The sequence below is a fragment of the Symphalangus syndactylus genome, chromosome 9 (genome assembly GCF_028878055.3).
Source record: "Symphalangus syndactylus isolate Jambi chromosome 9, NHGRI_mSymSyn1-v2.1_pri, whole genome shotgun sequence".
Lineage (NCBI taxonomy): Eukaryota > Metazoa > Chordata > Mammalia > Primates > Hylobatidae > Symphalangus > Symphalangus syndactylus.
Window position 1 is genome coordinate 67010396 of NC_072431.2, and position 25736 is coordinate 67036131.

The following is a 25736-nucleotide window of genomic DNA, read 5'->3' on the forward strand; positions in this document are numbered from 1 at the left end:
CGAAAAGAAAAGAAAACGTGCCCTGTTTTTCTGTTGTTGAGCCTTATTTATTTTCCTTGCACTCAGCAGCTCTGTGGTTCCATCACTTGGCTGCCTTCACAGTGCCTCTCACTAGTTTTGGAAATAGAAGTGGTGGTATAAACAACGGGGTGGAGTTGCAGGATACATTGTGGTGACAGTCTTTTCATTCTCTATATATCAGCCAGTATGATCTTTTCAAAACACAGGTTACATTGTAGTATTCTCCTGCTTAAGATCCTCTAGGGCTTCTTATTATACTGAGAATAAAATCCAAATACTTGGCCATGGCCTATGAAGCCCTATGTAGCTCCCTGCCCACTTCCATTCCCACTGTCCATCTAGGTCCTCAGGATTCCCTTATCAAACTTTCTTCAGTTGCTCTACCACACAGCCCCATGTGGTGGGTTCCATTCCATACTGTAGCTCTTAACTCAAACATTAGCTCTTTAGTGTGGTCTTATCTCACCAACCATCTAAGTTTGTCCTCTTTACTTTTTTTTTTTTTTTTTTTTGAGACAGGGTCTTTCTCTGTGGCCCAGGCTGAAGTACAGTGCAGAACATGATTCACTGCAGCCTCGAGCTCCTCTGTTCAAGTGATCCTCCAGCCTCAGCTTCCCGAGTAGCTAGGACTACAGGCATGTGCCACCATGCCTAGCTAATTCTTAAAGAAAGTTTTTTTGTAGAGTCAGGGTCTTATTATGTTGCTCAGGCTGGTCCTGAACTTCTGGGCTTAAGCAATCCTCCCGCCTCGACCTCTCAAAGTGCTGGGATTTTAGGCATGAGCCACCATGCCCAGCCTCTTTACTTATTTCTTACTATGTTATTGTTTCCTCTCTAACTTCTTAATACCACTTATAAACATCTGAAATTACCTCTTTGTAAATGTATTTGCTTATTTATTATTATTTTCTTCTGCCTTCTTTCATTGAATGAAAGTAAGTTCCATGAGAGCAGGACCTTAGGGATGTTATTAACTGTTACATCCCCAGCACCTAGTGCTATGCCTAGCAGAGAGTAAGAACATTAATATTTGTTGAATGAATGCTTGAATGGACAAAACAAGCCCCTATTGTATGGCAGGAGCTGTGCTAGCAATAAAAAATTTAGATAAGTTGAATTCAGTCTCTGCAAACAATGTTTTCCATAATCTGGAATTGTTGTTTGGAATTCTTTACAGAAATCCACATCCAGGCTCACTTGGAAAAATAATCTTGCTGATTGTAATTTTTCTCGTTATGGTTGTTCTTGGCAGTAAAGTCAGTTTCCAGGTGAGAATGTTACTGCTCTTGGCCAAAGGCCACTGTAAACTTTCCAGTATTCCTGAGGGTCTTCAGGCCCCACTCCTTGAATAAGGCAGTGCTCCTTGCTTGAAGAACTAAATTTTCTGAGAGTGGAAGGGAACAATAGAAAGCATACACATCATCATTACCAGTTTATTGTTTTATGGACAGTTATCCAAATTTGCTTAAGGACTTCATTGTTACCAGATCAAATAATGTTCCCCTCACTTTTTAGTCTAGTATATGCTGTATGCTACCCTTTCTGTGATTCGGATTTCAAAGTGAGAAACAAATTAGCAAGCAGTTGTTTGGTGAATTTTAAATGCAGTGGTGACCCTTGCCCAATCTTTCATAAAAATTATTTTATATTTAATGAATTATATCTTGGGGTTCCACAAATAGTAGGTTCAATTATTTAGGATTAGGTGCATAATATCTGGAGTTAAGCTTTGCAGAGCTGGAATTTGGACTGTGTGTCTTGGCCAGACGCTGGAAGCAGAAGGACAATGTTGAGATGAAAAGATTGAGAATTTAAAATCTGTAAGAATTTAAAGCCATTTTACATCACATCATAATTTCTCTTCTCAGGATTAAGATATTTCACAGCTATTTATAAAGGAGTGATTTGCTACTATAATTTAATTCCCTTGACAATCATAGGACATTGGATTCATAGTTATGTCAAGCTAGATTAGATGCAAAATTGGTAGGTAAGAAGACTTTTGTAGATTAAAGACACATGACAATGAAATGCAGAGTTTGAGCTTTGATTGAATCCTGGTTTGAGGGAAATGCTGTGAAGGTCATTTGGGGACAACTGGGGAAATCTGAAAGTTGGACTGCATTAGATAGTATTGAATAAATATTAAATAACCTCTTGAGTGTGTTAATGATATTGTAATTATGGAGGACAATATGTTCCCTTTCCTGTGCTTTTTTGCTTTCTGATACAGTCTTGCTATATTTCCCAGGCTTTTATAGAGCAGTGGTGTCATCATAGCTCACTGCATCCTTGAACTCCTGGGCTCAAGGGTCCTCCTGCCTCAGTCTTCCTGTAGCCGGGACTACAGGTGTGCGCCACTATGCCCTGCTAATTTTTTAAAAATATTTTAAATAGAGACCAGGTCTGTCTCAAATTTCTGTCCTCAAGTGATACCCCTGCCTTGGCTTCCCAAAGTGCTAGGATTACAGGCATGAGCCACCGTGTCCGGACTTTAAAAACATTGTTTTCCAATACGTCGTGATGTTGAGGTGTCCTTGTTTTCAGTCTCATATAAGTAAGGGGTGGAGTGAAAGGAGTAAGGTATCATCATGTCTGCAACTGTTTTCAAGTTGTTCGTCAAAATATACAAGTGTGTGTGTGTGCGTGCGTGTGTGTGTGTTGAGAACGAGGGAGAGAGAAGTGGGAGAGAGGTAAAGAGATGGAGGGTGGTAGATGCCAGTAATAAAATGTTAATTAGGAATTTTGTCAGTAAATATTACAAGTAGTGAACCTAAGTAAAGGGTATTAGACATGCGTTATCCTCTTTTCTTCAACTTCTCTGTGGGTTTGAATTTTTGCAAAAATATTGGGAGAAAATATAACAGAGGAGCTAAGTTTGGAAAAACAGTGGTACTTATAAGTGATTTTTCATCGTTTCCGAACTTGATGAAAGACTACTTGCTATTTGTAAATTAAGTCTAGGATCTGTCTTTATTTGAATTGAGTGATGATGAAATAGTTTTTAATTGGTGTATTGAGGTTTCATCAATGGAAGCTACCTTTAAAATGATTCTTTGTGGTTAAATAATATTCTTTAGTATCTCCAAAATCAATATTAGGAAGGTAAAGTAGAAGGAGCAGCCTATAATTTCAAGCATGTACTGAAATATCGGCCAGTAGAAGTATTTTGCGGTCAATTTGTTTTGTACGTGCCCAGAAGGAAGGGAAGTATGCTTACCAATTTTGTTCATTGTTACCCTCTGTATAGAATTTTGACCATTTGATTGGTTTAAAAATAGCTAGTTCATTTTCATATTGTTCCAGATGAATTCAGTTTTATATTGTATCAGGTGACGCCATTTCAAACTTGAAAGGTAAAAGTAGTCACTGTTCTTCAAACCAAAATGACTACTAAGAGGTGTGCGTGTGTATGTCAGGAGAGGTAGAGGGAAATTGTGGATGTGAATGAAAATAATGAGTGTAACTTTGATCACACAGATAATACATCTACAGCCTTTACTAAAGCTGCCTTTACAGTTTCTGGCTTCAGAGATGTGGTAAGTGCCTCTTGAAAGGTGAATAAATTACTTTTAACGACATAAAAAATTATATTTGCCTTTTTTAGAGTCTCTTTTTTTGTTCACTCAGATTTAAATGTATCACCTAACAGTCTTCTCCTTGTGCCCATGTTCTTCCATGAGACACTTAGAATATCTAAAAAGTTGAGTTTGGTATTGTTCTAGCCTTCCCTTTGTTTTTAAGGGGGACTTTGAGTCTATCAAGAGTGTGTGTGTCAGCTATACGTGCAGGAGCTGGAATTTAATGTTGTTTTTTTCTGGCCCCTCAGTACATCACATTGTCACTTAAGTGAGATAACAAGCATTTCAGGTGCTCTTACATGTATCTGCAAGCATAGATAACATTTAATGCCAGCTCTCATAATTATGCATCACTTGTTGAATTATTTATTGTACATGCCCTACTATAAATTGTAAACTCCTCAAGGGCAGGATTTTCGTCTGTTTTGTCCATTGCTGTTTTCCTGGTATGTAGAACTCTGTCTGGAAGGTGATAGGCATCTCACCAAATATTTATTGAATGAATGAGTGAATCAAAATAGAATGAACTAGGAATAGATTAATGGCTGCTCACTTTGCAGGATTTCAGGGAAATAATTGGTCGGCTGTAACAACACATCCCCCTCTAACTAGCTGATCTAAACTGAAAAATTAGACACTGGCTTCCTGTTTAATTTCCCGTACTCCTGGGAGTGATAATACATTAAGCTTACTTAGGTCAGTGATTTGACAACTTAGAGTGAATGATTTCAACAACCCCTTTCCTAGGAGCACTTTTTGTTGGGGGCAGGGAGGACGGGTGGAGTGCTACTAAGTTGAAGAAAGTACAGATGGAAAGGGGCAGGAAAAGAGAAAGACAAGGAGATGCAAAGACGAACTTTGAGCATATCATGATTTTGAGCAGGACAACTTTGCTGGTATGTGGGTTAAGAAATACTTTGGAATAAATGGCATGGTCTGATCTGTCAAACTTGTTCATGGTCCTGTGGTCCCAAGAATCTGTACCATGTAATTTGTAACTCAAGATAGTCAAGACTTGAATTTGGTAACTCTTTTAATTCTCAGTATTGTGTGTGGATGCTCATGTACAGTTTCAGGAGAGTAAGCTGTTGCTCCCGTCTTATGTGTGGCTTATTATATCGTCAGTTATTACTGTTTGTCAGTTATTCCTGGGTAACGCTGTTAAGAAAATGCTGGCACTTCAAGGGGTTTGAGGAAATGTTGAGGATCAGATTTATTTAATGTGTGCAAAATTCTAGATTAGGTAGAAAGTTGTTGAAATCATGGATCTAAAATGGAAAATTGAGCTTTTTAGAACACCTTTTAGAGATCAGACAATTTCTAGTGTAGAGTCTGACACATAATAGTTATGTAGTAAATATTTGGTGTGCGGGATGAGAGGGAAGGAGAGAGGAGGAGGAATGTTGTGAGCAGCTACTCATTGAAGTTGTGAATGCAGCCAAGCTGATGGTTCCATAGATTTTCTCTATGTTGAGGCTTTAAATGGTATCCTTAATAGTTACTGCTACCTTTCAGATGAATGCAATTGGACATCAAGTAGACTAGGGGAAGAAGAGCGCATCTGTTTTCCCTAGAGAACAGGGACCCCCCCCACCCCACCCACTGCCTCCCCGGTCCATGGAACTGGTACCTGTCCATAGCCCATTGGGAATTGGGCTACAGAGCAGGAGGTGAGCAGCAGGCTAGCAAACATTAAGGCCTGAGCTCCTGTCAGATCAGCGGCGGCATTAGACTCTCATAGGAGTGCTAACTCTATTGTAAACTGTGCATTTGAGGGATCTCAATTGAGGTTGCCTGCTTCCATGAGAATCTAATGCCTGATGATCTGAGGTGGAACAGGTTCATCCCAAAACCATTGCCCTCCCATCCCCAGGTCTGTGGAAAAAATTGTGTTCCATGAAACCGGTGCCTGGTGCCAAAATGGTTGGGGACCGCTGACGTACAAGAAGAGTAATTCAAAAAACAGAAATAGCAATACAAAGTTTCAGTCTGAATTTGTGCATGCTATTTCACCTCCCTGTGCCTCAATTTCCTTATCTGTAAAATAGGGTTCCTAATGTATATTTTGTTGGGTTTTTTGGGTAGGAGTAAATGAGGTAATTGGTAAAAAGTTTAGATACAGCGTCTACTGAAATATTGGCCAGTAGAAGTATTTTGTGGTCAATTTGTTTTGTATGTGCCCAGAGGGAAGGGAAGTATGCTTACCAATTTTGTTCATTGTTACCTTCTGTATAGAATTTTGACTATTTGATTGGTTTTAAAATACCTAGTTCATTTTCATGTTGTTCCAGATGAATTCACTTTTATATTGTATCAGGTGATGCCATTTCAAACTTGAAAGGTAAAAGTAGTCACTGTTTTTCAAACCAAAATGACTACTAAGAGGTGTGCGTGTGTGTGTGTGTGTGTGTGTGTGTATGTCAGGGGAGGTGGAGGGAAAATGTGGATATGAATGAAAATATGAGTGTAACTTTGATCACACAGATAATACGTCTATAGCCTTTACTAAAGCTGCCTTTACATAGTTTCTGCCTTCAGAGATCTGGTAAGTATCCACTGGAATGTTATCATCCTAAGTATCCACTGGAATGTTAGCTCTTAAAGCTGGTGGTCATATTTATATAGGTTGAGTATCCCTTATCTGAAGTGCTTGGGACAGAAGTGTATTGGATTTGGGATAATTTTGAATTTTGGAATATCTGCATTATACTTACAAATTGAGCATCCCAAATCTGAAATGCTGCAGTGAGCATTTCTTTGGAGTGTCATGTTGGTGTTCAAAAACAGTTTGGATTTTGGAGCCTTTTGGATTTTCGATTTTCAGATGTGGTTCCTTAACCTGTATGGTTTAAGACTGAGAGAATAGATCTAATCAGCAGTCAGTAGAACAAATACTGTGTAGAGGAAAGAGGAGAGTTTTCTTTTAAGAAGGCTATGGGGTCTTGTGAAGAGATGAGATAGCTTGTATTTAATTCACCTGACAGTCATTAGCTAGTAAACATGAAAGAGAGTCTGGGAACTTGAGCAGAGAGCTGGAAATTCAGCTCCTTCCAGGCAGATCTGCCTTGAAATTCCGGGGAAATCAGAACAGGAACCTCTTCATTTCTTCATTTCCCTTCACTGCACAGTAGTTTATTTTGTGCTTTTGGTAAAATGATTCAAGGTCCAGGAGACATCCTGAGGTAATACAGTGTAGGAAAGCATTTCAGGAAGGTAAGATGGAAGACAGATCTGGGCACAGCAATGTGAATTGGACATTTCGTTCATCCATTGGGCTTCCTAGAATTAGCTGTGATCCATAGTACTGTCCTGTCCATCCTGGTGTTCTGTCAGAATCAGGAGCAGCTCACTGTGAGAAAACCCTTCTGAGGAAAACAGGAATGAGCTGATGGTCACTGTATCCCAAATTGACACACTAGTTAGGTAGCCCTTGGGTGTGAACTTCCTTAAAATATTTAAGGAAGGAGACTGCTGTTAACATACTCAGAGAACAATTATATGTTGTTTACCACATGACAAGAGAAGAAATAAATGTTAGACATATTTCTGGGAGCTTAGATAAGTTGAAATATGGAGGAATTAAATGCTATATGGTATGATAATATAAATCATTTGGAAGTTGAAAGTTTTGTTAGAGCTAAGAAAGGCCTTGAAACCCATCTGATCTCAATCCTGTACCTTAAAAATTGGGAGACTGAAGCTGATAGATGGGCAGTGATTTCTCCCAAAGTTATGTTGCAAAATACAGGGCTTTTCTTGATGTCTGAATACTTTCTAAGACTTTTTTTTGCCTTTAAGATAACCAGATATGTATCTGAGGGTAGAACATACCTCCTCTGTACTATACCTTTGAAGTTTCTGTTTATATATGGTTTGTACATACTTATGTAAGCGTTGCCCTCAAAATGGAAAAGATTCAATTAGGCAAGAATATCAGGTGTTAAAGTCATTTTATCCCAGAGCTATGAAGTCTCATATTGGTCAGCTGGGCATATCGTCTTCATGACCTTTTTGCTAGTGTTCCCATCTGTTGTATCATTGCTGATTGTGTCCATGTGAGATGGAAAAGGAGCATTGGACTCTTAGCCCAGGAACCATATAACAACTATCATTTAAAGCAGATGTTATTAACCTAGCATAAAAGATGTGAGAAGTCTAAAGTGTTAGAGCCAGAGAAAAGGTGAGATTAAACTCAAATCTTCTGAATCTAAAAGCCTTGCTCCTTCCAAAATAAAGATAGGCGTATCCTTCTACTGGAAACTTTATAGACTGGCAAGAGTAAGAATAAAAAGAGCAGGTGATATAATGATTGATTTTGCCATTATTGATAGTTACTGATCTGTTGCATAGTAATGGAGAGCTTGATTGGATGGTGATCCTCCCTGTGTGCCTCCTGAGTGTATTTGGAACATCATCCAGGAAGGCCTTTTAAAGAAGACAATACTTGGAGAAGGTTTTGAATGTTTGAAAAGACGCATGGGCCAGGTGGCTCATGTCCATAATCCCAGCACTTTGGGAAGCTGAGGATTATAGGAGTTTACCAGTCTTCCAGTGGGAGGATCCGTTGAGGCCAGGAGTTTGAGACCAGCCTGGGCAACATAGCAAGACTTCGTCTCTACAGAAAAATGAAAACATAAGCCAGGCATGGTGGTGTGCGCCTGTAGTCCCAGCTACCTAGGAGGCTGTGGCGAGAAGATCGCTTGAGCCCAGGAGTTCAAGGCTGCAGTAAGCTGCGATTGCACCACTGCACTCCAGCCTGGGTTACAAAGTGAGACCCATCTCAGAAAGAGAAGAAAAGAAATGTGGTTTCACTAGAGTTATGGAATCAGGTTAAAAGACAGTATTACCTTTAATGTAAATTGGTGGCACGTCTCTGCATCTTAGCCCCAACTCAGAATACTATTGGTTTAAGAGTCAGAGAGCTTAGGGGTAAAAGGCACTAAAAGCCTCTGAATTTCAGGAGCTCGGTATTTTCAGCGGTCTGTCTCTATCTCTCAGCACTACTTCCTCTGTGGGCTTATTGTGGTTCAGAGACAAAGACAATGACTGTTTGGCCGGGCGCGGTGGCTCACGCTTGTAATCCCAGCACTTTGGGAGGCCGAGGCGGGCGGATCACGAGGTCAGGAGATCGAGACCACGGTGAAACTCCGTCTCTACTAAAAATACAAAAAAAATTAGCCAGGCGTGGTGGTGGGCGCCTGTAGTCCCAGCTACTCGGAGAGGCTGAGGCAGGAGAATGGCGTGAACCCGGGAGGCGGAGCTTGCAGTGAGCCGAGATCGCGCCACTGCACTCCAACCTGGGTGACAGAGCGAGACTCCATCTCAAAAAAAAAAAAAAAAAAAAAAGACAATAACTGTTCTGCCTGCTCAGCAGTCCTGGGAGAAAGCAAGGCTTACTGTTTCTGTGTCCAGCAACAATCTTGCAGCTTCCACTTTACAGTCCTCTTTTGGTTATGTGGCTATTCTTGACTGATTGACTGGATATATGTATAGTCATCCCACTATACCCTTTAGTGGGGTGACTCTCATGGCCCTCTCAGCACTCCCGAAACTGCTGGGACCCTGAGGCAGATGGGGTTAATTCTTCAAAAGGGACTTCAGCTACTGTTACCAAAGAGTGAATTAAAGGGCTGAGGTGGCAAAAACAATAATGGGTTTTTGAGTATATGTTATTAGGCTAGGCACAGTGGCTCATAATTCCAGCACTTTGGGAGGCCAAGGAGGAAGGATTACTTGAGCCCAGGACTTTGAGGCCAGCCTGGGCAACATAGTAAGACCTTTTTAACAAAAATTAGCCAGGTATAGTGGTGTGCACCTGTGGTACCAGCTACTTAGGAGGCTGAGGTAGGAGGATCACTTGAGCCTGTGATGTACAGTCTACAGTAAGCCGTGATCGCATTACTGCACTTTACCCTGGGCAGTAGTGAGACCCTGTCTCTCTGTCTCTCTGTCTCTCTGTCTCTCTCTCTCCCTCTCTCTCTCCTCTCTCTCTCTCTCTCTATATATGTATATATATATAATCCCAGTATGTTTTTATTTCTTTCTACAGATGGGGGAAGGTGATCTGTTTGAAAGTCTAATGCAGAATAAAGTAGTAGTAGTTATCCCCTGGCACAGTAAAAAGTTAAGCAAAATGTGGGACGTCAACCTACAGCAAGAGCTGTATGGAAGAGAACAGGGTGGTGTGTAGTGAGAAATCATAAAGCTGGCTGCTTTGAGCCCCAAGAAAGTCTAGCTTGTGATGGTTGTATACATGGTCCTGTGTGGAGCTTCAGAGATGAGAAAAGAATTAAGAGATGTGTATTAATAAGGCTGGGCATGGTGCACGTGCTTGTTGTCCCAGCTACTTGGGAGGATGAGTCAGGAGGATCGCTTGAGCCCAGAAGTTTGAGGTTACGATGAGCTATGATTGTACCATTGCACCCTAGCCTGGGCAACAGAGTGAGACATTTTTTTATCAGCTCAGTGTATTAAATTGGTTTTCTAAGTTAAAGGTTCACAACTTCATTATCATTACTATGCAGAATTGCACTTGGTCCTGAAATCTGTCTGAATTTCCGAATAATAGTTTCTTGTCCTCAACTTGTGTGGTCTCAGGTTTTAAAACAAACTAAGGTTGTTACTGCCAATTTCTAACCACTGTTGCATTTGTAGTAATTGAATGCCAGTGGTTGGAGGTTTAGAGAAGGTTTAAGATTAACCGATTCCAAAAATATCTGTGTGTGTGTTTGTGTGTGTTTCCATGTTGTCTGTGTGAATATGTTAGAATAGGAATAGGATATGTTTTAATTAGGCATTTTTCTTTGTTCAACATACTCTTTGGAAAACCTAGAGAATTTCAGTGGGATTATAGTATGTAATGACTATATTCTGATAAAATCATGGAGTCTTAACATTTCGGGTAACAGATCATCTACTATTTACTGGTATGTTGATTTGTGGACAGATGTTTCTCTGTCTTCAGGTGGGCTCCCCAGGTACACTTTCTTGCAGTCCCTTCTACCAGGTAGACATACAAGAATTAACAATAAATGCCACACATGTGTGTTTTCTCTTTTTTCTGCTTGTGAGAGATGTTTAAACTTTGTGGAAATTTATTAGAAAAGATCCATTGTTTGGTAGTTCTGATAGCATCAACTGGCCCTTTATCTTTCGTGATGCACTGAGACTTCCATTACTTTGTAGCACCTGACTGCTAGAATTGTTTTCAAAGTTCAGGGGCTTCCAAATGACAATGGGCTGTACCAGGCTTTGTGGCCTTAATAAGTCCTCTGTTACTGGAATTTTCAATATTGGCATACCTATCAGAGTCTGGCCATGTGTCAGGAGAAGGTTGGCTTTAGAGCCACCACTGATGGATCACATGTTTTTTTCTCAAGAGAGCAAACAATCAGTTTTTGTTTAGGCTCACTAATGTTTGGCAAAGAAATACAGCTATAATTATATATTCTCGTTCTTGTTACTCTCTCCCCATCTAAATTTTACTCTCCCTATCCCTAACTTTATATAAAAGCAACTAGGGTTGGATCTGAAATAAACGTCATGGATGAATAATAATTTCTTTCATTTACACAGCAATTAAACCTGTTGAATGCTGACTTAATGCTTTACTACACTCTAATTTGACTGGAAGATTTGGCCTTTGTGAATGCAAAGAGGTAAAAAACTGAAATTAAATACCGACTGACTATGAAGGAGGACATTTTTCAGAAGGGTTCTCCCTCCTTCTATTTCTCATCTTCTTGTGTTTGCCCCCTGCTTTCTGTGATACTTAATACTTAGGAGTTGTTCCACAAATCATTCTTTACTTTGTGTGCCCAGCAGTATCCCAGCAGCAGGATTCTCCAGGGACAAGGCCTAGGGCTGCCACTGTGGGTAGTCTGCTCCCTTCATCAGAATTGCCGCTGCTGGCCTTCTGGAACATTAGAGTTCTTTCTGGTTGTTAGCCACTTTTCATTCCTTCTCAACCCATAGAATTCCAGGTGGTGAGTCAGTTGTTCTGTATGATCATGCTTGACACCACAAAATCTGCCTGAAAGTTTGACAGATGCGTAGAAGCCAGGAGCATTTTAGGAAGCTGTACTGCTCTTCTGAGATTTTCTACCTACTTACTGTCTGAGCATTCAACCTGTCTCTCTCAAATTTTCTCTTTCTCTAAGGTGGGTCCAGTAATGCGAGTCGGCAGACCACTTTGCTGTTCTTGGAAGCGAAGTACTTTCCAATAGAAGTCAGTTTTAATCTTCTTTCACCGTGAGGAGTGAATGACCATTTTAATAAATAATTCATTCCTACAGTTCCCTCCATAAGGAGCTTCTAAGCTCCCTCCGTGATGGTTTCTGACCCTGCCAGGGTACTGCTATTTTATCTGTCAAATGCGGGTTGTTAGAGGTGCTGTGTCATAAGAGGCAAGTGCAGGTGGGAACTCTGGAACCCCCTTCATAAATCTGCAAAACACAGTGCATGGGGCCTGCTATGGCGAGGTATGCTACATGGAGCCTCAGCTGTCTGCTCCCTCTCTTCTGTCAGCACAGCTAGCAGTCAGAGACAAGTGGCTAACCCTCTTTGAGTCTCTTGGAGTAAAGCCTGGTTGTGTTCTGCGTGGATTGCATCCTGTGCAGATTGTGGATAGCAGGGGCTTCCTTGCAGGCCTGTTGGGAGCATTGAGATCATGGGTGTAGAAAGCCTGGACTATAGCCAGATTCAATAATTATTAGTTCTTTATCTTTATCTCGAGACAAAGGGAAGTGTTAAAATATTTTTATATCAAGGAATCTCCTACAAACACTGTCCTCACCACTGTCCAGTGCCAGTATTTACATGAATTTTCTCCTTATCTTCTTACTTTCGCCCACCCGCTTCCCTTTCTTTCCGTTCCAAAGTTATACCACACTTATTCAGGATAGAAATTTCCTTTATAAAAAGTTGTAAAAACTTCAAAGTGCCTATTGTAGTATATATCTTTAATAAATACTCCCCTGCTATATTTGTTAAACTATAATTATAAGCATACATTTCATAAAAATAGAGCCCATTTACTCATAAACTGTATGTTTATGTGAAAAAATACACATTTTATAACCCACTCCAGACCTACTAAATGTGGGCGTTAGAATCTCAATCTTGGGTTTTCCAACCTGGCTCCTTTTTCGAAATAACCTGGAACACTTAAAAAAAAAAAAAAAAAGCGAACTCCAGGCTCAATCCCAGATGATTTACATCAGCATATTTTCGGGGTTGGTCCTGGGCATCATTTGTTTAAGCTTCTCTGGTGATTGTAAATGTGCAGCCAGGGTTGAGATTTAATGATCTATCTTAAGTGCTTCTTAAGGTCTGAAACTATAACTATTAAGTGAACTGGCTTAGTTTATTTAATCTTTGCAGCAACCTTAGGAGGCACAGCTGGCATTATCCCTATTTTCAGATGAGAAATTATAGAGGCTTGGAGAAGTGTGAGGTAATAATACCAAGAATGAGAGTTACTTGTTCTCCTATGTCTTATAATCAAATAATATATGTAGTATTAACGTCTACTTGGGGATGCAATACCTTTTCACGTGATGGTCACAATCTATGTATTAAACATTGGTTTTGGCATGAAATTAAACTGACCATCTCAATATGCCTTGGAACCAAGTGTTTGTGTGCTGAATCCTTTTGAAATATAGACACCTGGTGTGTTAGTCCATTTGTGTTCCTATAAACGAATACCTGAGACTGAGTAATTTATAAAGAAAGGAAGTTTATTTGGCTGAGTAATTTATAAAGAAAGGAAGTTTATTTGGCTCACAGTTCTGCATGCTATACAAACGTAGCACCAGCATCTGCTTGCCTTCTGGTGAAGGCCTCAGGAAGTGTTTACTAATGGTAGAAGGGAAGGGGGATCCAGTGTGTCAGAGGGTGAGAGAAGGAGCAAGAGAGATGCCAGGCTCTTTTAAACAACCAGCTCTCACGTGTGAACGCACAGAGGGATAACTCACTCATTCCCCCTGGAGAACACCAAGCCATTCATGAAGGATCCACCCCCATGGCCCAAACACCTCCCTATGCCCAGCTCCAACATTGGTTGTCATATTTCAACATGAGGTTTGGAGAGGACAAAACATCCACATCGTATTACTGCAGGTTGACATTATAAATTCATTTTGTTAAACTCAGTGGAAATGAGAATCAGGTTGAAACTTGGGGTTTATTACTGACTTATAAACCCAGGTGTGCTTTGAATGCATTGGAAAGCAGGAGCAATTTAACATTCTGTGATTTTTAGAGGTTTGGCAGTGAAACCCTTTGGTATTTATTTAATAAATCCTGCCTTCACAGTCATGGATTCTTTTTGAATACACCCAATTTCTCCTGCTTCCCACCTCTTTTTTCAAGTGACTTTGTTACCAGGTACCATTGTTGCAGAGGAGTGATTTGATTATTCTTTCTCTGTAGGAATGATGATGATGTGGGGCAAATCTACCTCAAACTGTAAACTATACTCACTTTTTCCACAGATGGGGTCTTGTTATGTTGCCCAGGCTAGACTTGAATTCCAGGACACAGCTGACCCTCCTGCCTCAGCCTCCCAAGTAGCTGGGACTGCAGGCACATGCCACCACACACCCAGCTATATTCACATTTTTTTTAAAAAAATCATCTGTAATTCTAAGAGCTCCCTGTGTGGAGCCTTCCAAGTGGCCCACCTGTGTGGGAAGGCTGCCCTGCAATATGGGCCCAGAAATTTTCCTTGGTTTTCATGTATTTGAGCAAGTTGCTTAAAGGTGCCTGGTTCAGTGTGTTTGAGATTATTTATTCCATTCTTACTAACAGTTTAGAGAATCATGATTGTACATACATGCACCTGTTTGTTTAGTAAATATTTATTGAGCTCCTAACATATGTCATGCATTGTTGTAAGTAGTATTGAAGTTACAGCATCCAAACCAAATAGACAAAATCTGTGCATTCATGAAGCTTTATTTAATGGGGAATATAGAAAAAAGTATAAACACATAAATCTTAAAAGTATTTTGGAAGGTGAGGGATACTATTTAGAAAAAGAAAACATGTAAAGAAGAAAGCCCCCTTACCATATTTGGGGAATGGTAAAATTTTTAATAAGATGATTAGGGTAGACCTCACTGAGAAGATGACATTAAGCAAATGGTTGCTGTAGGTAAGGGTATAAGCCATGTGGATGTGTAGGAAGAACACTGTAGACAGAAAGCACTGCCAGTGTCAAGTTCCTGGAGTGCTTGAGGCTTTAGCGAGGAGGTCTGAGTGCTATATGATATGTTTACTACCTACCTATAAGAGTTTTATAGATTTGGAGAAGTTTTCTCTGCAATATGAATATATAGTCTCACAAATGAAGATAAAGTTTATAGCAAATTATCATGGATTTATGTCATGGCACTTGAAGGAAAGAGAGGGTGGGCTGTGAAACTTCCTTAAAAATAACCCATTTTTGAACTCGACATAAATTTTCAGGGTCCTGTAATTTCTTATCATGAATGTCTCACACTGATTGGTAGGTGTAGAAAAATGGATGTTGCCTGAATCTGAAGGCATGGATTGTAGGCCTGGTTCTACCACAGTTACTTGTGGGACTTTAGGAAACATGCTTCATCTGGCCCTGCTTCTGTTTCTGCTATCTTACAATGAAGATAATTTCCCCCTACTTTTTAAACTCATTTGCAGTGAAGACTAGATAAAAAAGGATGTGACTAACACATTAAATTCTGAAGTACCATATAAATATGACTTGTTTTTGCAAAATTTAAGAGCACAGAATGTTGGTTATAAAAGAGTGTTTAACCTTTCTCTGTTTTTTGTTAAGTGTTGTTTGAGAGCACAGTGATGACCACTTAATTCCTTTCCCGGAGCAAGACATGTTTCTTGTGGGTTTGATTTGTACATTATCACTGAAAAACTTCATCAGTGACAACAATAAAAAAGCCCAAAAGGAACCTAATGAAAATAGTAGTGAAGTTTTACACATTACATAACTACCCCCCCACACACACACACAAAGAATGATAAAAAAAAAAGAACTTGGTGAAATATGGTACTTTATATTTTAGAAGGCCTAAATCTTGTTTGTGGAAGTGGGCTTTAGAAAGTTTGCAGCTTTTGAGTTATGGAGAGGTGGTGGAAGATGGATTATCTGGAACTGGATGGAAAGTTGTTCTACCAGGAGTGGCTCATAATGCACATGGTGAACCGAAGTAGCTGTGGTGTATGTTTGAGGTGTGTGCACGTGTGCATTTTGTGTATCCCTACACAGCTTAATTTGACTGGATGCAGTTTTCTGAATTCACCTGTTTCTTGTAGGTGAAAGTGCACACAAACATGCAAGATTCACATTGTGCTCAAATTGTTCCTGCTATGTCAAGCACATTGAAACAAATTCATGTTTTCGAAATAAGCTTTATAACAGAGCTGTCTGTACAGAGGATGATTCAGTCCGATACAGTCAGGGAACCATACATAGAATGACTAGAGTATAATCTGCAAAGGATGGAATGGCAGAAGTAGTCAGAAGAGGTATGCAATGGTTGGCTCAAAAAGAGCTTTGTATCCAGTGTCACAGGGCCTCAAACTGTACTGTAATCGTATATCTTTTACCTGTTCTCTGGCATTTAAATATTCTTGTAAAGAGCTAAGTCATTACTGATAAAATGTGCGTTGTGTACAGTTGTACAAATTAAATTCAGTCGCAAAACTGAAAGAACAGCAGTGGGACATCTATCCTAGTGAAAGTTAGAATACACTTTTGTCGTCTTTAATAACAGAGTTGATTGTTTACCTTCTCCTTTGGTTAGAAGACTGGTATGGAGATTGGAATGAAGAGGTAGGAGAGAGAAATAATTCAATTCTGTATTCTCCCATCATCTTTATATTTGAACTGAGAAATGTGTGTTTCTATCATTCATTCAAATTATTAAACAAAAACAGATCCAAATAGTAAGAACAGATGATTAAAGAGAGTCCCATCTGCCCCATATCCAACCTTTCTCTCTTCAACGTCATTTCTACTCAGATTAGCAGATGACGCCAGTTTTGAGCCACGGTCTCTCGTTTTCTGATTACAAGGAGTTGTTCTTTTGCCTGCCTCCTTTAAAACAACAACAGAAAAATTGGTAATGACTGATTGTATGCCCATTGGCCGGGGCACCAATTCCTGAGGACTAGACAGAAGCTTGGCATTCAACCCAGCCTTCTGCCAGGATGGTTCTGCCTAGCAGCAAAAAGCCTGGTTGAATTAAGCTTGGGCTTTTAGATCCTAGAAGGCTTGTCTATTGGTGGCTGGAAAAATAGCTAGTACTAGCAGAGCCTAAAAATATCAGAGAAAAAAAAGCAGAGGCTCTTAGAAGTTGCTCTTCCTTTTTGTTTTTTTCTCAGATAGAGTCTCATTCTGTTACCCAGGCTGGAGTGCAGAGGTGTGATCTCAGCTCACTCTGGAGCCTTGACCTCTAGGGCTTAAGTGATCTTTCCACTTTAGTCTCTCAAGTACCTGGGACTACAGGTGTGTGCCACCACGCCTATCTAATTTTTGTAGTTTTAGTAGAGACAGGGAATCACCATGTTGTCCAGGCTGGTCTCGAACACCTGAGCTCAAGCGATTCTCCCTCCTTGGCCTCCCAAAATGCTGGGATTACAGGTGCGAGCCACCAAAACGGCCAAGTTTTTTTCTGTTAAAGACTATAAAGGAAGGGAGGGAAAGGTGATTATTGCCAATGGTGGTTGGTATAGTGCTGAGTGATACAGAATGCAGGATTCATGAATTCTAATTTTGCATGTGACCTCTCTGTAAAGGAAAATGACCCTCTAACTAAATGGGAAAGTAAGGTTTCACAGATGAGATAGAAGTTCAAGGTGAAAGAACAGTCTATAAGGTAACACCTGACTGTCTGCAGAGAATGGATTCAAGGCTCCTGATGCAATTGAATTATAGTCTCATTGTCTTTTTTTTTTTTTGAGACTGAGTTTCACTCTGCCACCCAGGCTGGAATGCAGTGGCATGCTCTCTGCTCACTGCAACCTCTGCCTCCTAAGCTGAAGTGATTCTCCTGCCTCAGCCTCCTGAGTAGCTGGGATTACAAGCACGCACCACCACGCCTGGCTAATTTTTGTATTTCAAGTACAGATGGGGTTTTACCGTATTGGTCAGGCTGGTCTCAAACTCCTGACCTCAGGTGATCTGCCTACCTTGGCCTCCCAAAGTACTGAGATTACAGGCGTGAGCCACCACACCCGACCTTCATTGTCATCTTTGAGTTAAATGCATTTTGGCTTTAATAAAAACAATATGAGTAAATTCTGAACCTATAATTTGAGTCCCAATAGTATTTCCTAACAAATGATGTAAGTAAACACTGAGAAAAGAGTATAGTGCTTACAGAATGGCAGCATGAATTCAGCAATTCCTGTTTAGCAAGAGGTCTGGGCCAATAACTTGGGGATGTCATAGACAGAATGCATTTGGCCTTCAGCAAAATTTTTGATCTGTTCTCCCATAATCTCTTTGTGAACAAGTAGAAAAGTATAGGCGGGGTGGCATTATGATTATCAGTATTCATAATTAATTTTATAACTTTTTCCAGTGCTGATTAAATTTTATTTCACTCTAGAGATAACTTTCTAAGATTATGATAAATAATCTATCCTTGGCTCTATCTTATCCAGATTTTTGTCTTAGACTAGGATGAAGATATAATTTTAAATAGTACCAAAACTTCTTGGGTCATAAATATGGTAGATGGGAGGAACAGGACACATATGGATTTTAACTCTTTTGGCAGTGGCCAAAATAAGATTTGCTAGGACTAAAAGTGTGATTATATTTCAAAATCCAACTGTGAAAATAGAGAATTGATAGAGATGAGACTTAACGATTTTTAGACAACACTTACAGTGAGTCAGCAGCATGTAGTTAGCTGGCAATAAAGCTAATGGTATTTTCAAGTACCTTATAAAATATGTTTTATGTACCGGACTGTACTTAGTATTTGGGGAAGAGGGGATAGAAACACTGAAGGTAAGATTTGCCCAGAGTCACAGATACTGTTAATGTTCACATTCTCCACATTTCATCTTATTTGTACATCACTCTTAGTCTTTAAAATCAAAATACCTAAATAGCTGTGAAAATTCAATGGATTAAAAGCTACTTTGGGAAAGACAGTAAAACTTTATTCAAATAGGGATTTTCATATAATGTTAATTTTTTGAAAAATCAACAATTTTAAGAAAAAAATAGGATATATGAAAAACTAGATAGTTAAGTTGAAGTTTGAGCATCTTTCAAAGAGTAGGGAAGTTTACATATCGCGTATTATAAATTTAAAAATTCAGTTCCAGACATTTTTTATTCATTCATAGATATATATATAAAATATGCCATAAGCCATAGAGATTCAGAACTAGTAAAAGGCAAGTTGCTTGCTCATTAAAAGCTAATAAACTAGAAGGAACTAGAAAAAGTTTTAAGGTTAATGGATGCAAAATTGATTAGCAAAGGCAGATCAGAAAGAGTTTCTGACTCATGCTTCATTGGTGAGAACAGCAAGGAAGAACTGGGAATGAGTTTTGGCCGACTTAGAGGCAGAGTCTTTTAAAACTGCTTTTTGGGGCTGGGCGCAGTAGTTCATGAGCTGGGGAAAAAAAAATTACTTCATTTTCCCACCTCAGTTTCAGTTTCCTCATCTATAAAATGAGGTAACAGCATGGAGTCTACACATAAATTAATGACTTTATTTATTTATTTATTTGGAGACTGAGTTTCGTTCTCGTTGCCCAGGCTGGAGTGCAATGACATGGTCTCGGTTCACTGCAACTTCTGCCTCCCGGGTTTGAGTAATTCTCCTGCCTCAGCCTCCCAAGTAGCTGGGATTACAGGCACCTACCACCATGCCCGGCTAATTTTTGTATTTTTAGTAGAGATGGGGTTTCACCATGTTGGCCAGGCTGGTCTCGAACTCCTGACCTCAGGTGATTCACTCGCCTCAGCTTCCCAAAGTGCCAGGATTAGAGGTGTGAGCCACCGTGTCTGACCTTGAAATAATTTTTTTTAAGATTACACAGCTAAATGGAATTCTCTAGGAAGCACATCCAACTGCTGAACCTGTGATATTTTTTTCTTATGGAACATTGATTGAACAGCTTCCATGGGTGACCTGGTTTGGATTTCCATAGGGCCTTGCTTATAATGCTGAATACACTGTTAGTTTTTACTTTTGCATCACAAAAGTCAAGTTTCATAGTTAGATCTAAGCCCCTTGGGGGACAGGACTATGTTCTATTCATACTTTGAATTGCTAGTGTCTGGCGTGTAGTAGTGATTAATATATTTTTTAAAATGAATGTCAAGTATTATGACAGGCACTGGTACATAAAGATCAAGAAGAAATGACCTCTTCCCTTGTGAGAGGCTCACTACTGTGATAGACCAACCTCTGAACAGAGGAATTACCATCTAGGGGGCTGTTATAACAGACATGTGCTGTTTGAGTTCAGGGGAAAGATGCACTTGCTCAAAGAGGGAAGTTTGGGAGGTGTATGGGAAGGAGGACCCCACCTGGATCTTAAAGGCTGAGCTGGCTGCTGAAGAAGAGAGGGGCACTTGGGCCTGGTCACCAGCTGTGCAAAATCAACAAGAGCAAGGAAGTGGCTGATGAAGCCTGAAACAGGGAGATTCCCAAATGTGATCTGTGACCTCAAATAAAATTGACAATTTTACTCAGTGTAATTTTAGTATATTTTATGTGCATGTCCCAAAGTTTTTTGAAAATTGATTTTACATGTTTGGCATATGGGGCAATTCTAAATTAGTATATTTGATTAACGTTGTATGCTAGTCCTTTGAAATTCTGCAGTTGGATTGTGTATATATTGTGTATAATGTTACCTCTTTTCTTACTTCATGAACCTAACATTTAAAGTGGAAACAAATGCACGCATGTGTTAGTGTTTAGTGCAGTAAGAAAGCAGGCCCACCACTTCCAAGAAGTGAGTCGTCGCATAGGGTGCCCCGTCCTCAGAACATTGCTCATTGTATGTTTTTTATCCCTCAGCTCCTTAGTTCTACTCAAAGTCTAATATTAGTTTAACTACCAAATGGCAGAAACCAGAGTACATTGTATGTTTTTCTTGAAGAATACAACTGGAAAAAGTTTTGCAGAGGCTCATATGATGCTATTCCATGGTGACACTTAGAATTCATTTCACATTGCCTGTGAGAGAAACGAGGAGGGGGGAGAAGCCTGTATTTGATAGTTTCGTATGTTCCTCTAAAGAAAGAGAGTGCTTGAAAAAAGAAAGGCAGGCTTTCAGATGTTGTCTGAACAAAGCTATGGAAATGTGAGAAGAGAGCAGCATCTGGAGATTTTCAAACACTGGAACACGGGCTGCACGCTTCTTTTGCTGTTGGAGGAGTGAAAAGCTGTTTCCTGTCATTTCCCATCTTGTCACTTCCAGGACCAACATCTTGCTACTACTTGCACCAGCTGCTGCTGTTGTTGTTTTTTTTCCCCCTCCACAGACAGATGGTAAAAGAGCTTTGATAATCCTCGCCCAACTTCCCCAGTTCTAAAGAAGTTTGCGGTGTGGTATCTTTATAAAATGATCACATGCCCTGATACCCACTGTAGCCTGTTAATAGAGTTGGGAACAGAGCAGAAGGATGTGCCACAGACTTTTAATGTCTATGGCATTCCTTGTCATGTCTCATGGGAAATGCTGTGCAGAAGCCCCATCTCTGTGGATGCTTCGATTTAGCTTCTGAGGTTGTATTTAGAAAAGGGGAAGATGTGGGGAGTACCTTTGCTTCCATAAGAATTTGAGATTTCTGTTCAAGATTTCTCTGTACCTTGAATCCAAGATGGGAGTTGCTCTTGATATTTTTGTTTGTCTCCCTAGGTTTTTGCAAAGCAGAATTAGGCATAGTGGATATACCATCCTTTCACAGAGCTATTTATCCTCAATTACTTTTTTTACACCTATTTCTTCCAGTATTTTTCTTGCATTACCTAGTGCAAATAGGAACTTAGAAGTTAATGCAGAAAATGCCCTATGCATAGGAAAGATATTCGATGCAAACAACCTTGGTTTTGTTTTAAGTTTTATTACATTTATTATTACAAACTAAAAATGATAACCTCAAGGAGGGAACTTAGCCTTTCTGTTCCCCGCAAATCATGATTGCTTTTCTAAGTATAAAAGTAACATACTCGGCCGGGCGCGGTGGCTCACGCTTGTAATCCCAGCACTTTGGGAGGCCGAGGTGGGCGGATCACGAGGTCAGGAGATCGAGACCACGGTGAAACCCCGTCTCTACTAAAAATACAAAAAATGAGCCGGGCGTGGTGGCGGGCGCATGTAGTCCCAGCTACTTGGAGAGGCTGAGGCAGGAGAATGGTGTGAACCCGGGAGGCGGAGCTTGCAGTGAGCCGAGATCGCGCCACTGCACTCCAGCCTGGGCGACAGAGCGAGACTCCGTCTCAAAAAAAAAAAAAAAAGTAACATACTCATTGTAGAAAACTTCGAAAGTAGAAAATCTATTACAGAAAAGACAAAGTCATCCGTAATTCCTTAATAACCACTCTTACATTTGGTATATTTCCTTGTGGCTTTTTTTTAGAGTTATGTGTGCCTGTATTTCTCTTGTATACTTATAAATTTATATTAATACTGTGGCCATTTTCCAGAATGGATCCGGTGGTAGTAGTAGTGGTGATGATAATGGCACTACCTAAAATTTATTGAACATTTATTATGTGATAGTCACTATGATAAGTGCTTTACATGTATTATACATTTCATTTCTCACATCAGTTCTATAAAGTAAGGATTATTTATTTTTATTTTAGACATGAGAAAAGTGAGGCTGAGAAACATTAAGTAATTTTCCCAAGGTCACACAGTGCACAATAGGTGAAGCTGGGATTTGAACCCAGATAGTCTGTCTTCAAAGCTCATGCTGTTTGTCATTTGCTCATCTATGTTTAAAAGGTCTGAATATTTTTTAAATTATTGATACATATAGCCTAAGGTTTTCTATTAATTCAGACGTTTCAGTCATGAGACTACTTACTGTGCTGTCACCATCTTCGCATATCATCAAATATGTTTTACCTTTATAGGTAAAGGTAAAAGTGCATTATATATTCCACTCTTCTTTATTATGTATTTGGGGTGAATGATTGCTCAGTTTTTACATTGGCCTTTCTTGATTACTAGATTGGGCATTTTCCATGTGTTATTGATCATTTTTATTTAATCTGTAAATTGTTTATGTTCTGTGTGGCTGCTTTTGTTCAACAGTTAATTTTTCTGTATACAAAATCATCATGTGTTAAGTATATTAACTCCATGTCGTGTTTGTTTAAAACATGTCTCCTTCTGTTACTTGCTTCCTTATATTTGAAGAAAATTGTATGAATGTTTTAAATATGTACATATTCATATTTTTTCTTTATAATTCTCTCCCACAAATCAGTTATTTAGCCTATGTTTTCCTTTATTTTATGGTTTTTACTATTTATAACAATTTTTAAAATCAAATCTGAAATTTATTTTAATATATAGCATGCTATGAGACTTTGAATTTATTTTATTGATGGGTAATACTTTTTGTTTTTGTTTTGCTACTTCCTTTAAAAAATATTATTCATTATATATTGCACTCTTCTGTGGCATTCTTTATTATATATTTGTTTATTTTGTCTACTAGCATCTCTTCAAGCAATCTTTGTCAGTGGCCTGTGTATGGGTATGCCTACAGACATTTTATGGATTGTAAATTTGTAAAATGTGCAAGAAGTTTTTTGTGTTAAAAGCACCCAGATTCAGCATCAGAAGGCCCATATCCAAACCTCAGTATAACCTCATGATTGACTTGTGACATGACCGCATGTAGGCTTAAATGCTGTCAGGAAAATTAAAGGAAATAAAATGTGAATTGAGAAATTTGGAGATTTCTGAAAATTTTGAAAATTGAGATTTTGCTGTTAATATCACAGCCATATCACTAAAATTTCTGCAGTCCTTTGAATTTGTGAAATTTATATAAACATGATTTAAAGTACTTATGATATTGTCCTTTTTTTCATATTACACAAAGTATGGAATTTGTGGCAAATAAATAACCAGGTATATATGGCCCATACAGATATGGTTTTTATCCTGCACTTCTTTTGAGATAGCTGGGGGCTTTACTAGAGAGAAGAAATAAAACAGGATACTTTGGCAAGTATAGATGAAGTTTGAGAGGTGTCTTATTTCATTTTGTGTTGCTATAAAAGAATACCTGAGAGTGGCTCATGGTTTTGGAGGCTGGAAATTATAAGAGTATGGTGCTGGCATCTGGTGAGGGCTTTTTTGCTGCTTCATTCCATGGGAGAAGGTGGAAGAGCAAGAAAGCATGAGAGCAAGAGGAAGCAGAACTCACTTTAATAACAACCCACTCTTGCAATAACCAACCCAACTCCAGTGTGAATGACGTTAATTCACTCATGAAGGCAGAGACCTCATGATCTAATCACCTCCTGTTTGGCCGTACTTCCCAATAGTGTTGCATTGGGGATTCATTTTCCAACACACAAACTTTGGGGACATGGTTAAACCATAGTAAGAGGGAAGTTTAACATTTGTTTAACGTTAGCATCAAAAGGAACTATTTACCTTGCAGCCCCGAAAAGACTACAAATAATATTGGTTAAAATAGAAGTGGGCTGTATTCTTTTGCCATTGCAGCAAGCCTTAGTAGTGACCTACATTATTCCAAAATGTTACTTTGATTTTATTTAAAGCACTGAAGTATTGCGTTTTCCTCGTGGTTTTATGCACTTACTAAGTGCAGCTACCAATGACAAAAATCTTCTATAATAGAAACGATGTTTCCTTATTTTGGGGTCTTTTTTTCAATCTGAAAAATGTTTCTTTAATCGGATTCTCATAATAACCCTATGTAGTAGTATAATCTATGGTATTATTATCTCCACTTTACATATCAGGAAAATGAGACTCATGCTAAAATACTTGCCCAAGGTCGTATGACTTGAAATGGTGGGACTAGCCTCTGGCTTAGCTCTAGTGAGACCTAAAATAATACTATTTTGGTTTGGTGAGTTCCATCCTTTCTTTTTTTAAAGAATTTGCATGTCTACCTTATCCACTTTTAAAATGTTAAAAGAATTTATTTTAGCTGCCTGTCCAGAGTGAAACATGTCAAAATGTTTTTTAAACAGATAAGTACTATTCAAATACAAGGCTTTATCTTTCTTACTGCCTGGGGTAAGATACCTGTCTTCCCTGTTCCAAGTTATATGATGCTTATTTAAAAAGTTACCTGTGAGCCTTGCTTATTAAAGTATGCCTCAGCTATGTCATGAGGATATTTTTTTTAATTAATTTTTTTTGAGACAGGGTCTCACTCTGTCGCCCAAACTGGAGTGCAGTAGTGTGGTCACAGCTCACTGCAGCCCTGACCTCCTGGACTCAAGTGATCCTCCCACCTCAGCCTCCCAAGTGGCTAGTACTACAGTCGTGTGCCACCACGTCCAGATAACTTTGTATTTTTGGTAGAGACTGGGGTCTCACTCTTTTGTCCAAGTTGGTCTCAAACTCCTGGTCTTAAGCAGTCCTCCTGCTTCGGCCTCCCAAAGTGCTGGGATTGTAAGCATAAGGCACTATGCCTGGCTGAGGACATTTTTAAGGGTGTATACTTCACCATGTTCTCTTTTCCTCTACATGAAGGTTAGCAATGTTCAAGATGGTGGCCACTCCATCCCCCTTGGTGACTGAGTGACTGTGATGAGCTGAGCACCTGCTGACTCACAACAGCCATAGAGACATAGAGTGTGAACAAGAAATAAGCCTTTGTTATCTTTAGCCACAGAGATTTTGCAGTTGATACCACAGCATTATGTAGCCTATCCTGAATGAGGTAGGATCATAATAATATGTTCGTTATGCATCACACAAGTTTTTGGGTTGTTTCAATCTAAAGATCTGAAATTATACCCAAACTAGATATTCTCCAGTATCACCAAACAGGGTCTATCCATTCTACAGTACTCACCAGATTGCTTCTGTCATACTTCACGTGGACATCTGTGGATTCTGGAAATTAGAAATTGGAAGGAAAGGTTT

At 39.3% G+C, this 25736-nt stretch overlaps 1 protein-coding gene across 10 annotated transcripts in view; it reads left to right on the top strand.

Annotated features, from left to right (window-relative positions):
• Nucleotides 1-25736, top strand: part of AUTS2 (activator of transcription and developmental regulator AUTS2) — a 1235532-nt gene that overhangs the window by 414279 nt on the left and 795517 nt on the right. The window lies entirely within an intron of this gene.